This window comes from Mugil cephalus, chromosome 4 (genome assembly GCF_022458985.1).
Source record: "Mugil cephalus isolate CIBA_MC_2020 chromosome 4, CIBA_Mcephalus_1.1, whole genome shotgun sequence".
NCBI classification, from domain to species: Eukaryota; Metazoa; Chordata; class Actinopteri; order Mugiliformes; family Mugilidae; genus Mugil; species Mugil cephalus.
In genome coordinates, this window is record NC_061773.1 from 10,455,130 (window position 1) to 10,469,491 (window position 14,362).

At 41.6% G+C, this 14,362-nt stretch overlaps 1 protein-coding gene across 2 annotated transcripts in view; it reads left to right on the forward strand.

Annotated features, from left to right (window-relative positions):
- Nucleotides 1-1,498: 1,498 nt before the first annotated feature.
- The window catches only part of LOC125007280 (cadherin-22-like), a 150,381-nt gene continuing 137,517 nt past the window's right edge, over nucleotides 1,499-14,362 (forward strand). For both annotated transcript variants that reach the window (XM_047583997.1, XM_047583998.1), the window contains exon 1: nucleotides 1,499-1,743. The gene's annotated coding sequence lies outside the window, so the exon portion shown is untranslated. The remainder of the gene's footprint in view (nucleotides 1,744-14,362) is intronic.

Here is a 14,362-nt window from a genome sequence, read left to right on the forward strand (position 1 = left end):
GCCAAAATCTAACTCTCGGCCACAAGAAAACCATGGTCTTCTGAGATTGCAATGCTGATGATAACTTAAAATGGAACAATGCATTTTGTGTGCGAGGAGAATGAACAGAGATGCCGCTTGGAAAATTGACCTGTGCCATAATCTCAAGAGCATCACTCAACGAACATACAAATTGTTCGTCATGTCAGGGAATAAAGGGAAAATAGGACATCACAATGGGAGTTCCAGAAGGGAGATGGATGGGAATGTAAAAAGGAAAATATAAATTGGAACAATGTTTTTCTGAATTACATTTAGTTATAAATCCTTAAGGCCTTTCAATATGGCTTGTATAATCCTCTGTCTGTAGGTCTATAAGGTGAACTATTGGCTCAGTCCTTGCCTGGGATTAACACCTGAACAGATATAGCCAGTATCTTTTTCACTTTCTCTCTCTGCTCCTCTCTAACTCCCCCAGCTGCCTCCTCTTCCTCTCTCTCTCTGTCTTCCTCTTTTTAGCACCTCTCTGAACAGCTTCTGCACACTAGCTTTTAAAACCCTTGTTGGTACATCAGCTTCCTAACCTTCTCAACCTTGCTGACTGAGCCTCAGAGACCAAGTGTGAGGGTGGGTAATCTGCTGCACATCCTCCTCTCCCTCTTTCTCTTCGTTCCTCTTCTCCGGGCCTCAGCCTCCCTCCCTCTGTCACATTCGCGTCCCTTGTCCCTCACTTCATATTTCACAGGCTCACGCGTACTTTGATTAACAGGTGAACCACTTCAAGGAAGCAGGCATGCTTGACATTTTCACCTTCTCAAATACCCAAAGAAAATTCATCTGAATACCACCTCCAGACAATGTATCACAGCCGTCTATGAGCAATTCCTCTTTTTTTCCCCTCCTGTTACGGTTGTTTTCCACCACTCATGCGGGTCGTAAAAATAGTGCTAATAGTTTTTTCTCTAGCTGCTGAATGTTCCCTCTCGTCTAACTCTCTGTCCTGTTGAGAGTAAATGACTCAACAAAGCTTAGAACACTGCAAGGATAACCACAATATACACTTCTGTGTGGACTTTGTGCCAAAGAATAAAGCGGCCCTATAGAGGGAATTACTAGATTTGATTTTGAAAGAAGACAGCAGTGTTTGGTTGTCTGTTCCCTGGAAGCGCTTTATTCACATAGCTGTGGATTTCAGTTCAGTTCAGTTCCAGCGCACACACAAATGCATATGATTTTCTTCTGTCTGTGGGCTGTGTGGTGAAAGCAGTCCATAGGGCACATTTTGTCAGATTCATTAAGGTGTAGTTTCAGGTGAAGTCACTCATGTGTTCTATACCTTTCAGAGTACATGTCTTTTTCAGGCCGAGCCTATATATTGAAGTGTCAAGGTGTTTATGGTCTGTTTGTTCTATTTGTTTCTAGCTCCAATGAGCCCCGTGCCGCTCTCTTTCTCTCTCTCCTCCCCCCCCTCTCTCGCCCACTTCATTTGTAGGTTCCCTCCATCGCCACCAGGGGCTTTCCACACTGCGCCGTGCCGACAGCGTCTCTGCCGTTCCTCTCCCTGCGCTTCTGGGAAGGGAGACTCCAGACGCGCAGCGCGGTGGCAGACGGGGCGCACGGAGCGTGTGTCCCTCTGATTTTCATCTCGCAAGGAACCGTATACACTTTGATTCCGGGAGACGCGGCAACTTGAACACCCGTCACCCCGTCCCTGTGCAACTTGTCAAGGCAAAGGCATTTTGTTTCCAACGCGCATCAAGAAAGGTAGGACTTTAAGGGTGTTTTAATTTAATGGCAAAGTTCGCTTCGCGCTGGCATGCTCGTGCAGCGTTCAACTCCGGTGGACTTGCAAAAATGCCTTTCGACGCTGCGCCGAGGGAGTTTTGCGTACGTGGAACTCAGTTGGATGGAGTGAAATTCCACAAATGCAGGGATTTTTGTGTTTTTACGTTTGTGTGTTCGTTGATGCGCATGGGGAGGGGAGAGGAGCTCCTTTGCATTTTGCCGAACCTTTATTTTCTGTATCTCCACGCTGAGCACCATCACCTAACTTGTTGCCACTTGTAACACAATTAAGGTCTGGTTATTGCAGTCGGTAATTTGCGCTGCGCATGAGACTTGCCGTGATCCCGATCACATGGAATCATTACTCAAGACTACTTGCAAGGACTGTCACATTGCTGTAAATCAGAAAATGGTGTCCTACGGGTTACTCAAGCTGCACATTCAAAATTACGTTACGTGCGTTTATTGTGTCAACATCCACTACACGGTGATTTGGCCAACATTGCATGTAGTAGTACTCCGCGTGAAATGACAGGGGAAATGCACGAGAGGTGTAAATGTGCAGTTACAGCCCACGTAATGACAAGAAGAACAAATTTGTGCAACTATGCAGACGAAATCAGCCACTTTCACGAAGGTAATTACAGGGTTGTAAAATAACCGCACGCAGCCCCCGCACGGTGAGGCGGCTTTCCGAGGACTGCGGCCACTTGATGCGCCAACAGGATGCATTTGAGGGGAAGTTGGACGTGTGCCACTGTGCACCGATGCCACGCTGCTGAACGGACGCCGATTTAACTGCGGATTAATCGGCAAACAATATGTTTGATTCGCGTAATAATCTCACGATAATCCCTCACAGATGTTGCTGATTGAAAACGCCTCGCTGCACGAATATCCGAGCTTCCTTTCGTTCTTTCTTTTCATGTCATCGATTACTTCAGGATCAGTTATTCATGTTTGAATTTGTAATAATTGTCAGTCTGCTTCGTGAGTCTAAAATGCACAGATCAAAACTGGCACGGGCAGCGTTCTTTCCACCCTGTTTGTTTAACACATTTTGCTGGACAACATCCAAGTTTTTTGTGCAACATGCTCCTCTCAGCAGTTACCTCCCTCCTTCGCGGCCTTTCATTGTGCTTCCAGACTCCGTTTAACATTGATTAATGTTACTCAACCGAGCAAACTGTTCCTAGATGTGACCCCCTAGATTGGCTTAAATATTTGTTGCCATTTGTTTAGCTCATAAAACAGTCACTGCTGAGAAAAGAAGAGACTCGTGCACTTATCACAGTAAACTCTAAATTGGACTTGTGGCTTTCCCCAAAGATACTTTAGGACTGATGAAATTCTTTCCGTCCCAGGTTAATGTTTGTTTTGTAGGGAGACAGGTCCCTTATCTTCGTGATATCTGGATGAAACACAACCTATTCCCAACAGGAGGGTTGTGTGTGTGTGCGTTTGTGTGTTTCATATTGCAGAATATGATTTGTGACCGAGGGGTTACAGTCCAGTTCAAGCTTGGATATTACTCAGCGACCTTGGCCGACGTGAGAAATGCTCAAGTTTACTCCTTTAGGGTGTCTGCGCTCTTGGCCATGTACGCATGGGAACTGAGTGTGTTTGCGAGACCTCTATCATACCTCAGTTTACCATTTATCCTCAGATAATTGGTGTTTGTGAACGTGAGAGAAATGCCCGTTGTCCCCGATAGCCGATCAATGGCTTTAATTTTCCAGTTAGTTGCTGATCTGTACAGGAATCCGTCAAAGAGACGGGACCCCCGGGTGAGGATCATGACCTTTGTTGACCCGTTGTTTGGAAAATTGATTTAGGAGGTTGCGTTATTGGAGGAAAATTGTACACGCTGTAGAGATCAGCAAAACTTCACGCAGATTTAAGGAGGAATTAAGTGTACGTGCATTAGTTTATACATTAATCTTTCAGATTGAATGCTGAAATAATGACTCATTTCTTTTATTGGGTCTTTAAATTTTCCAAATAACTTCTATAAAACACCTCTTAAATGTGCCAGTCCCTCTATCTTTGTGACTTCTAAACATTTAACACCACCTGATTGCTAAAAAAACAAAAAATAAAATAAAAACACATTTCCACACTCCACCTCTAAACTGCTGGTTGATGCAGAATATCAAACGTTTTTTCTCCAAGTAAAAAAGTAGAAGCAACGCATTTGCTGTCTTATTACCCAGCACAGATACGTATCTGCTTTGTATCCTCTGCTCCCCGTTTATTCGGTTGGTGGTCTAACCTGCGTGTACATTACAAGGGCCATGTAACAGTAACCCAGATGGCAGAATGGCCTGATTGTGATTTATGTACCAAAAGTGAATGCATTACTGTGAGCTTCTGGAGCCGGCGCCAATTCCAGGCAGGCATTTTCACACATTTTTCAGCACACTCAGATTGTTGATACACAAATTCTGAGCTTCTTACTTACAAAACTTTCTCCGTGTGCATCGAGTAAAAACCCCTCACTCCCGTCTATATCTGCTTTTTTTTCTCTCTCTCTCTTTGTCAAGTGTACACACACACACACTCACACGCACCTCATGAAAAATCGTTTAGATGAAGCAGTCCACCGATGTGAGACATTGATTACCGTTTACCAAGCTGACGCATAAATGTAGTGTTAAAGGAGACACGGCTTGGATAGACACAGGAAGGGAGAAAGAGAAGAAAAGGAATAGTGCTGGACGGAGGGAAAGAGGCTGATAGATGTCACTGATGTGGCAGTAAAGATGATATATAAACCTGGGGATCTTTATGGCTCGGAGAGAGGGGACAGTTTAGGCCAACTAATTGGTGTGGACTTGTGGTTAGACGCCTAGTTCATTCTCAAGCTTGATGTACGCGTACACTCTCCATCTCTCACACACGCACACACTTTCGCAAACACACACACACACCTCCCTGCTCACCTGCTGTCTTGTCAGCGGTCAGGAACGGTCAGTCCTTAGTCACTTCATTACCCCCTCTGGGCAGGGACTGCATCAACCATATTAACGCTTGAGCTCTGTGATGGAATCACCGGGTAGGAGGAGATGGAGAGCTGAGGGCTGTGGACGGGCTCCACGGTTAATTCTCCATCCCTGTTTCCCCCTTGATTTTCAAGGCGAGAGTTACAGGCAACACTTTTTGATCCAACACCATTTTTCGAGTACTATGCCTTTTCTGAGGAGTGTCTTCTTTGATGCTTTTTACTTGTGTTGATTTTTTTTATTATTATTTTTGGTCATTGTTGGAGTGTGTGTCAGAGCAAGCTAGTCAGCGGCAGTCCTGAAAGTCAGCACACCTTAATGTTCCCAATAGCACCATGTGTGATTGCCAGTAAGTCAAAATACAAGGAATAGGTTTTTTTTTGACATGCTGGTTTGTTTTCCTTGGAGTTGGATGGAATACTAATATTAGTGGCCTACGTTAAATTTGATGCTAATCTACAAATTCTAGTTGTGAGGCATGATTCGCTTTTTTTTTAAACAAGCTTATTACCTGCTGGCTGTACTGCGAGTTATCCCCTTAGGGCTTTTCATTATATTCTTAATTTAAATACACCAATCAGACATAACATTATGACCACTGACAGGTGAAGTTAATAACATTGATTATCTTGTGCCAATCAAATGTTCTGCCAGTAAAAGGTTTGGACCTGGCATTATTGTGAAAGTAACTTAGACATGTACCACTCACCCAGACCAGACCCGGCCCACCCACCCTATAGCAATAACACTTCTCCAGCAGGATATAGCCTGATATAGACCCCCAGTAACAACATTCTGTTCCAAGGCACAAGCATTAGGAAGGTGGTCATAATGTTATGTCTGATCGATGCAGATTTTTGGAGTTTATTTTTATACTGTACATTATAAAAAGTACCATCAAGCGCCAGCGCCCTGTAGTGTATTCTGTAATTCTACTCATTTTGGACATGGGGCAGCTCAAATATAGCCGTGTTAGCACATTTGCAGCATTTTTGTGTTCATCTGGTGAGTCGGATGAGAGCTCTGATTGTTTTACATTTGAAAGCAACTCAAATGTTTAGTAGTTAATGAGGGTACTTTTAAAGCAAAGAGTTGTCAGGTCAGTACATTGTTTAGATTTCTAAAGGTTACAAGTTTCACAGTATTGTAATTCCCAACCTGATCAAAACTGCAAAGAATAAAGCAACAGGAGGAGAAAATGAACACTAACTAGACGCCGACATCTGCTGGGTCCATCTGTCCTTATGATGCAGTAAAATATGTTGACATGGGAGTAGACTCAAAAGCCATTTAAAGTCAATGTAGCGTTAGTGAATGGATAATTCACACAATGTCTGTATACATCCAACCTTTAGGGTACCCTTGGGTGGTGAATTGAATGCAAGACTTTGCAGACCAATGCAATTGCTGATATCTGGACATAATTTTCGTATTGTAACTGTAGCACAAATGTGAACGGGGTGAATGTCGCAATGTCCATTTTTTATAATTTGAAATCAAAAACCCTTTGTGTTCTTTAGAGACTAGTGCAGTTGTAGATGAAAAATAATAATATGTGCCAAGCTGAATGGTAAAAAGAATGCACTTGATGCCAAGTATATTGTTGATTGTTAAAGAAGGGTCAGTTCATGGTCACTTCTCATAGTGTGCTTCTGTTTGTTCCTCTGTATTTATACCTAACGCGCACAATTTCCTGGAGGCAGGATTCCATCTCTGGTGATGGGATCCAGGTGTACTCAATGTGCGTTCGTAGCTGGTCCGCCAGTCGATGTTTGTGCCTCTTGCACTGGAGTGGGAAGAACAACTGCTTTGTAAACAGGCAGTTCTTCACCTGGATGTCATGGTTCACAAAGACTCCTCCTCAGAGTCTGGCATAACCCCACTGGCAGAGCTTATGCGGTGGTGTATTTCTGTATCAGTGTCGGCTTTGGACGGATGAAGCCTGCCAAGGTAGGCAAAGTCATCCACATTTTGAAACATTTGATATGTACTGAGACACACAAAAATTTGCTGTGAATCACTGCACACATACCCTCATGCACACATGACACGCTCAGATATAAGTGGATTTTTTTTTTTCATTCGTATGGAAGAGATTAAAATGAACAAAGGATTAGTGATGACGTCAATATGTTATCATATCGTTTAGTTTGCTCTTCTCACATTTATGCATACGGCCCAATGTGAGTGGAGGCTTGGGGGTCATTTTAATAAGTAAACAGTCAACACTCAACAGTAGTTAATTTTATTCTACGCTCAGCAAGTCACTGTAAATATGAATTTCATTCAGCTTGACAGGAGTATCTCGTTGTTTTCTTTTCAGCTCTTATCTCATCTCTGATTATCTGTCAGCAGTATAAGGTGACATTTTTGCAGACTGAAGATGCTCATTGACAAAGAGTGTCCCTGAAATTAGATATATGATGGACTGTCATTTTCCGAAGATTTGCCAAGTGAGTCAGGCACAGCCATAATATAAATGACCTCACTCTGTAGTTAAGACGGCCCGCGAACAAGAAAATGAAACGCTTCATTATTAATATAGCCTGCCCTTGAGTTGGTTTAGTAAGTTAAAAGCAAAAGTGTTTTCAGAACATTAAGTGGCACACAAAAAAAGCTGGATTGTTTACCTTTGGGACCGAAAATAAATATGTCCATGTTTTATGAATAGTGACCCAGAGCAACTGGGTTTGCTGAAGCTGTTTTAATTACCTGCTGTTGTTTAAATTCAAGGATGTTTGGTTGATTTTTGCCGGATTATTTGTAGATGTGAACGTCAAACTAGCAACTCATCAGAAGTATTTTCCTGCCTTCTGCACAATCTGTGCTGGACCTTGCCCTGAGTAGGAATAAACGGCAAAAAAAGACAATGGATGAATGAGTAAACATCAATGTAGAATTTGTATATTTGTCAAAATTACTCTCCAAAGCTTTTCATTCAGTCTCTGGTAATGGAGCCTAGCAACAGACAGTTGACTCCAGTGTGTGTGGTTTCTACAGGCTTTGGCTACTTTTCTTTGTCTTTCTCATTCTTATGCCTCTCTGGCATCAGCTGTTGCTGATGAATAGCTCTGACATAATGATGTTTGGTGTGTCACATGGAACACAAGAACATGACAATATTTCCTCTCTAGTTTGTCATACATTATCTAACAGGTCACCGCTAACTAAATGCATAAACATGAAGTGATTAGCAGTCATATTGCCGATGTAAAGTACAACTGGTGTCACGTAGTTGTCATAGCAACATACAGTAATCATTAAAGGGGCGTACACACAGGAAGAGGCTCGCAGTGATGTGAAAAGAGACCATGGAATTTCTAATGAAATTCAGCAAGTTGTCATGACAATAGGTTGAAAAGAAACTTTGGCCATACGTGAGCAGGCTGCAGAGTTCCCCAGACCTTTAACTCAAGGACACAATGGAGGTTTCTACCACTAAATTAACCCTTTAAGCCTTTAAACTGAAGCAGGGTGTTAAGATCCGCCTGCGGATGAAAAAAAGCTTACACCATTTGAATTACTGTAACTCACCAATGGACGAAATTCAAAGTGCGGCTGAACACTGGGAAGTTGTGCTTTCTGGAAAAAAAAGCTGCCATTACGATAATGATGATGCACCATTATGAGTTACGGTAATTCAAAACCTGAGAGCTCCGAAGCTTAGGTTAGCTATGTTGATAGCTTGGAACGTTAGTTGAACTCAGACTGTTTTCTTTCTACACAGAGAGCAACAATGGCAAGAAAAGCTCCCTGGTCTATCTGTGAACTAAAAAGAAAATTGGGTATATTTGTTGTTTCGTCTAGGCCCCACTGTCCATATACTGGCAGTGTTTTTTATGTTTTATTTGTTTCATTCTAAAATACAGTATATGGGACGTGAAACGTTATGTAGGCTATCCATTAGCGACCAACTGGTACTCACTTCATTAGTTGTCTAGGCTTTAAAGTAGTCCTTTATTCCTCCTAATTTTCAGCTGTAATCATCGGCGGTGGTGAACAGTATTGCTGACTGTTATCGTCCAATTCAGCATCAATTATGTATGGATGGAGTTCAAGCCCAACTATGAATAAAAAGGCAGAGTGTTAATGGTGCGGTGTCTGAGTGTTTATTTTTAATCACCTTACATCATTGCCTTTTCACGCATTCTACCATCCATCTGGTTCTCAGCATGTTCGTATGCTATACTGTCATGTACTGGATGAATAGTGTAGCTGTTTTGTGTATTTTTGATGACCCGCATAGGGCTCTCGAGCTGTGCAGTCATAGAAATTGAGACCATACAAAATCTTGCACTATTACACTGCATCTGGACTGACAGAAAACAGCAGGTGTGTGATAAGTGGCAGCTTTAAAAAATATGCCTGGAGTCCTGGTATCACTTTCTCCGGGCAAAGTAATAACTCTTATTACACCCTTTTAGAGGCTCCTTAGGAGTGGAACTAAGTTGTTTTCCAATGTGACACTCTTGGCACTTCGCAGAGTCATAATGGAAAAGACATCCTTAAATAATTGTGGTTAAAGTGATACTGGGTCATTGGAGGAAATATCTGCCAGGCATGAGAAAATAAACCCCTTTATAAAGTCTAATGTGATGCAAAAATGACAAGTTTGATTGTGCAGTGGAATTTTCTTCTATTGGAACAGTGGTCGAGTACTTTAGGTTTGAGCGTAATATTTGGTTTTATAAAATACGTCTTAATTCCGTTTGCTATTTCCGCCCCTCACAAGCACACATGCACAAACCCACCAAAAAGGATACACAATTTTAACATTTTATGTGTTTGCTGAATTATGCTTTGAGAACACACTCTTGGGGATACTAGAACATTCTAGCTAATGGTATTAGCTTTTGCTGGGTATGGCATGTTTACACACGAAAAGCACACACACGCATGCATCAACCTGCACACAGATAAGTGCATGGGTATGTACGCACACACAGATGCACCGCTTGTACTGATTCTTCAGACAGTAATACAGCTCAACTCAGTGCTGAAGGGCTTAAAAGTTTGTCCCCTTGTGAAAACATTTCCTACTTGGTGAACACTCATGGGCCACAGCACACACGGAGCGACTGGTCCTAGCTGTATTTTAACATTCCTTCAAATAAATACCTTTCACTGCCTTTAGAGCGGATAACTGCAAGAAAATCTAATGGCCATTAATATGATCCCCTCTGGCTTATCTTTGTAATGGTACCAACAGGCACTCGGGTCAGTCTACTTGAGTGATCGCCCCGTGTCACAGATTATGATCAGTATTCTATCAATTGAGCTGTCTGCGCTGGATACCAAAGCCTTTAGCTCAACATACCAGACAGCAGTCGCTGATAATGTTGAGTTGTAACTCTATTTTTTTCAGCAAAATCCTCACAGTACCTCATAATGTAACCGAATTCAATAATAACCCCCAGACATGTACTCAAGCCGAGTACAAAAAAAACAAAAAAACAAAACCAAAGCAGTATTGTTCAGTTATGAAACATTGACATAATTCTCACAGCTCCTTTGGAGACTCACAATGAGGAACTTACATAAAACTCAAATTTGATTTGTTCGACACCATCTCAGAGCTCTAAATGTGCTGTGAATGGTTGAAGTCTCTGGCGACTGTAGAATAAAATGAATGCCACATGAGCCGAATGAAATGTCACCAAAATTAAGTGAAATTAACGAGAAAAAAAAAGAAAAAAAAACGGCTTTGGGTCATTTGAGCAGGTTTTGTATCGTAGTAATTGGATGTGTTGAGCAGACTCATTTTGCCTTTTCCTTGGTTACAGGTTAGGAGATATAATTACCAGGTCTTGCATTTGGAAAGTGTGTCCACAGTTGCCTTTTCTGCAACAACACGTCCTTTTCTCTTGCATGGTTTCTCCTATCTGTTTGTGTCTGTATACTTTGTCTAATGTACCCATCTCTTTCAGTGTAACCTCTGAATCATTCAATAATTAATTTCTAATTCTTTATCTGTATCTGTTTCTGTGAGTTTGAATGGCTGCTTTACAGCCACCTGGCCTAGTTCTTTCTGTTCTTACTTGATATGTGTGTGTGTGTGTGTGAGTGTGTGTGTGTGTGTGTGGGGGTTTACTACTGTTTCCTAATACTGGTGCTCCGCTTTTGTCCCACAGTCCAAAAACATCCAGGTGAATGCACCTGTTAAGTTCCCTCTAGGTATAAATGTTTTTTTCTTTGTCCTTATCTTCTAGCCCAATGCAGGCTGGGCTAAGCTCTAGCCCCACAAACCCTGCAACGGCATAACCTGTTTAGAAAATTAATGGATGGAAGATATTTCTGCTTCTTTCTCCTGATTCTTTTGGTCTCTTGCAACAATGTGCAACATTTCCAAGATCCTCAGCTCGCCTCGGCCCAGACCATCATTTGTCTGCTTAATGACCACTGAGCTGCCATGTTGAGTCATAGTGATGACATATTAAGGTTTATTCCACTGTCCAATTTAAGCCCTGGTGAAAGAGCATGGCCCATAATTTTATCTTCCATTTAACCAATGCAGGGTTTTCTCCTCTTTCCAACATCTCACCATCAAAGGCTTACCTGCATATGTGATCACTGCAAAAGCATAAAAAAATAAATGAGTTCTCAGAGAGCAAAATGTTTTTACAATAGCGATATCAGTATCAGGAATTTAAAGCTTTATGAGCAGTAACCCTTTCAAAATTCGTAGTCTGTTCGTGTGTTATAATGGAATAAGATTTGTATTGATTAACCATTATATATATCAACATTTATTTTCATAATTGTCATAAATTGCTGTCTTTGTCTGATATCTTTGGACAGGATAATGCAATCCAGGAAACTGCTATCCCAATCTTCTGTATGAGAGTGAAAACAGCAATGAGTCATAGGCAGATTTGAATTTGGACGCTTTTACTTTATTTAACTATGTTATGCATGCACTGTACGCTGGGAGTACTTATGAATGCAAGGAATGGGTAATGATACGATTTTATCCACATCAGTAATGATACTTATCAGTACCCATATTAGTATTAAATGAGACAAAACAAATAGTCACACCGCTGCCTAATGTGGCCTTTATCTATTTATTTTCTGAAAACTAATGATGTCTTCGTGTTAATTGTTGTTCTCTGAGGGGGGTGTGCTGGTGGTAGATTTAGTTACAGAGTGTGAGGTCTACTGGCAGTCTACCTTGCATGCACTTTTTGCAGGAAAAGCATCAAGCTTGGGTGTTGAGAGCGTTTGAGTCGGTACAGTCTATGTGCACAGGTTGTTCAGAGGCAGCCAGAAAGGTAACACAGTGGCCATTTTTGCCTCAACAATCTGACCCCTGAAGTTAAAGCCATAGTTTGGGACTTTTTCCATTCATTATAAAAACATCTGTTAGACTCCAAAGCTTACCAAATGAGTTTTTTTGCAGTACACCAGAATTGTTTCTATTGCAAGATTAACACATTGGCATACTAGAAGCACTGTGTTTTACATCAGCCAGCAATGACTGTTTGTCAAAACTGAAGAGGAGGGCAGTAAATATTGTATGGTGGAGAAAGGTAATTAGGAATTCACTCACTGTCCGGCAGCCAGGAAGAATAAAACAGAAGCAAGCGACATTAGCCACAACAATTCCTTCTTGTTGTCTATCTTTCTGTGAAATGTATTTCTTTATTGTTTACCACTGTGAAGAATTAAAAAATGCACTCATAATCAGTCAATGCTCAAAATCGTAAAAATGGAGTAGTTACAGTAGCTTATGGAGGTCTCAATCATAATAAACAATATGTTCAGTTACTTTGGTAAGTATACTCAGCCTTGCAGACCCTCATCTGCAGCTTATTGTGGAGGTGGATGCTTCTGAGGTGGGCAGTGGAGCTCTGCTTTTGCAGTGATCTCCTTTTTGACCATAAGCGCCACAAGCGCCATTCCGCATAGTCGCTGGTCTGACATTTCAGTGGACTTTATAACTCCATGTAACTCATGCTACTCATAGTGGTGGATATGTTGTCTAACATGGTTCACTGGTCACTGGAGTCACGGGTCAGCGTTCCCTCTGCCCATGCTTTTATCCCTCTATGCTGTCACACCTAGCAGCAGGAGTCTCTGAAATTATTGAGAAACTCTGCCCCGTTGAAGAGGCAGGCACACTTTGGCTGGACCACTGCTCCCATTTACAAATTAGTGCGAAGAGTTTGGCTCTCTACCAGGGAATGGTCTAAGTCCCATAAACTGGCCCCTCCATGGCCCTGTCTACACTGAGGCGTTTGCTGGCGGTAAGACACCCTAAGCTGGGGGCTCCAGTACCTCATGGATACAGTTTCTCTGAGGATCCCGGCCTCATTTGGGATTTTTCAACAGCATCACCCAGAAGAAGCTGGGCCATCCCTAGAGAGGGAAGTCTGTCATTCAAGATTCATTCCTCCTACCCCAGTGTCTCTTGTTCCTGATTGCTTCTTCCACTGTTATTGAGTTCAGCTGCTGCCCTTCATCCATGGCTTTTTGCCATTGACTTTGCTGCTTGTGACAAGTGTACCAGTGATCTTTGTAATTAGTCTAACGGTTTCTAGGATTTGCCTGGATTTCGAATGACCATTTTGTCTACTTCCTCGTCGTACTTGTTTGCTTTGTTTTTAGTTTTGAACTAATACCAATCATCTTTCAGCAAAGATTTCATCTGCACATTGCCCGTTAACCTGTGAATCCTTATCTGTTGGCCTTGATATTGTATGACTCACATGTTTACATTTTTCTGTAAGAGCCATCTCTATGACTGAACCCTGGTGTGCAATTCAGCTATGAATATTCTATTTATTGCCAACAAATTAAAGTGACATTAGTTATTTTTGCTATTTGTAAAGGACTGTAAATCTGAATGATTAGGGAGTGAGCAGATACAGTTTCAAATGTTTGACATATAGAAAATTTTGTACTAATAAACTTGTAAGAAACCATTAGTTAAATGTAACTAGACTGTAAATAAGGAAGGAAGAGATGTGATGAAAGAAGGAGTGGGTAAAAGTAAGAGTAGCCAGAAGTCACATGTATTTTCATGTGCGTTTGTTTGACTGTTTAATATATTCCTCATCTTCCCATTAATGCCTGCTCTGGGACTTTCAGCAGAATGAGAAAAAAAATAATGTGATGTTGGAGTCTTGAAGTCATGTAGTCTCAAGGTCATCATCACTCAAACTGTTTATCAGTTCATATATTCCTGCAAGGTATTAAAATAAAATGAACACAAGGAAGAAACGTAGGCCAGAATTTGATTGGATTGTATTCACCATGATAATGTATCGTGTTGTATTCTCCTTGTCAGATCCGCAGTCGCACAAAAATCTTAAATCTCACAGAGGCTCAGCCAGCAAAGTTAGTAAGTCTACAAAGATGATCTGCCAATGTGGTTTGGAAAGTTCCCTCTCCAGTGGGCTGAGGCTCTTTTTTTTTTTTTTTTTTTTTTTCTGCTGCGCAGTGTTGACTAGCTTCTAAAACATAGATAAGTTGAGCTTTTAGATGAAAAATTGTGGCAGTGTGATTTGAAATATCTTTGAACAGCCGCCATGGTTGAGTCGCTTTGACTAGGAGTGTACTTCTGTCCTGGAACAACACAGCCTCAGAGCAGAAAA